We start from the raw sequence: 2244 nt of genomic DNA, 5'->3' as shown, positions 1-2244 counted from the left end.
GTATTTTTAGGCCTTGTCACAAGGCACGGCCTGGTGTATTCTCATGTGTTTCTCTAGGATGGTGTCATCATTATTATGTGCCATCTGCCTAGGGCAGTAGAAAAGATGTAATCCAAAATTTTTATTTATAGTAGTTTAAAGGGAGTGCAGAGGAGTTGAACACAAGAAGGGTTGGAAGTCAATGACTGTTGAGGTACAGGACTTTTTTATGAAGTTTTTTTGTGGAAATAATGCAAAACATTTATTTTCTAGATCAGACAAGAACACAGCTAAATAATCCAAGTCTACTGCAGCATTATAAAAATCATTTCTTTACCACAGTGTAAGATTTAAATGCATCTGCACAAGAGTGCACACTATATAAAAGGAATAAGGTTGCTGCTGCCCTGCCAAGCACTTCTGGTCCCTACCCAGGTCCAACTGCAATACTGGTGGTCCCAATGGTTCTGTCAAAATAAATTGTGTTTAAAAAATAAAGCATTTAAAAAGACAAGTCAAAATGCCTCAGAAACCATATCTCCAACTAAAACTTCATCTATTTTAATGTATTATTTGCCTCCCACTAATAAACCTTTATTTCACTGATTATAACTGAGCAATAAATCTTCCACACTGAAATATCTTCCTTGCCCAATTAATCCAAAGGAAAAAACTGAAATGATTGGTAAATAAAATTGTACAGGCTAACAGCCCTTTTAATATGTTTTTAAATATTTTTAAGGTTTAAAAAGTGTTTAAAGTTTGTAGTTCCTAGTAGGAAAACATTATCTGAATGAATACCCTAATGGCAGACCACTGTAAAATGTTTCAGTTGCATGGGGAGCAGAGGGGTAGGGATTCTCCTCACAGCATCCCAGCTTTCTTCATGAGAAGGTCAGAGGTACACTGGTTTGTATTATTGCAACATCCATTAGGTGACCGAAATTGCTTTTCCTTCAGCAAGGGCTTTATTTGTCAGAAGGGCATTATGCTTTATCTCCTTATTTGGCTGACAATTTACTGATAAGATTCATAACCTTTGGGCTGCTCTGATATTTTGACATATTCGCTGGGTTCTGGGCAACATCCTGGAAGGCTGCCATAAATTCTGGATCCTGCATGGCTGCAAGAACTTCCAAATCACTAAGAATTTCATTGAGCCCAGGCATTCCTGCCATTCCAGGCATCTCCCCTACCATTCCAGGCATTCCCCCAGGAAAGCCACCTGGGAAAGAGCCATACTGAGCTCCTGATTGTCACCTGGCTTCTTCCTCCCTCTGGGCTCTCTGGTGTTCTTCCTGAGCCTTCTTAACCCTTTCTATTCTTTCTTTGATCTCTCGCTCTTCACGTTTTCGCTCATATTTTCTCCGATGTTCAGCCCTCGGTTGAAATTCTTTCAGCATTGAACTAGCATCTTCATCATAATCCAGTTTACAAGCAAAGGCAAGATCATGTGCTGCTTCTTCCCAACATCCCAGAAGTCTATGTGCTTTCCCATGCTACTTATAAGGCTGAGCTGAATCAGGATTTATTTCAATAGCTCTGTCACAGTCTCAAATGGCAGCATTTGGCTTCTGTAATTTGATGAAGACACTGGCTCTCTTGGCATACAGAATGGCCAAGCAAGGATTTAGTTTGATGTCATCTGTGAACAAGTCAATGGCTTTCTGTAGTTCACCATCATTTAGGGCATCAATGGCAGCCACTTTTTTATCATTTGCCTGATCCATCATTTCCTTGGTTATCTCTACATTTTCAGCTTCCATTTCTTGAGGGGCATCAGTATCTGGTTCAATCACACCTTCATTGTCAATTTCTAGATCACTTTCCTCACTTGATTGTTCATCTGTCTTTATGTTTTCCTCCGCCTTCTTACTATCTGGTTTTTCTTCCTTGATACTGTCTTCTGATTTAGTTTTATGAGGGGCAGGTGGTATTTTACCCCCCATTCTCTCCACCCACTCCCGCAGGAAATGCCTTTCCTCCGCGTGCAGAATGCTCAGATCCTGCTTACACATTTTCGCAAAGGCCTGAAGCTCGCTCACTTTGCAGGGGTCCATGGTCCAGAGGCAGTGGTAGGTGGCAGGCGCAGCTGATGTTGCGACCAGATTCCAGGTGCGGGTACTAGCTCAGCGTGACCATATGAAGTATTTTTTAAAGATTCATTAATTTATTTGAGAGAGAGAGAGAGAGAGCAAGTGGGGACCACGAAGAACAGAGGGAGAGGGAGAAAGAGAATCTCAAGCAGATTCTGGGCTGAGTACA

The 2244-nt window shown here is 41.3% G+C and overlaps 1 pseudogene; it reads right to left on the bottom strand.

The window, feature by feature from the left end:
* Window positions 1–980: 980 nt before the first annotated feature.
* Window positions 981–2039, bottom strand: LOC116583420 (annotated as a pseudogene).
* Window positions 2040–2244: the final 205 nt, after the last annotated feature.

The sequence above is a fragment of the Mustela erminea genome, chromosome X (genome assembly GCF_009829155.1).
Source record: "Mustela erminea isolate mMusErm1 chromosome X, mMusErm1.Pri, whole genome shotgun sequence".
NCBI classification, from domain to species: Eukaryota; Metazoa; Chordata; class Mammalia; order Carnivora; family Mustelidae; genus Mustela; species Mustela erminea.
This window is presented reverse-complemented; position numbering and strand designations above follow the sequence as displayed.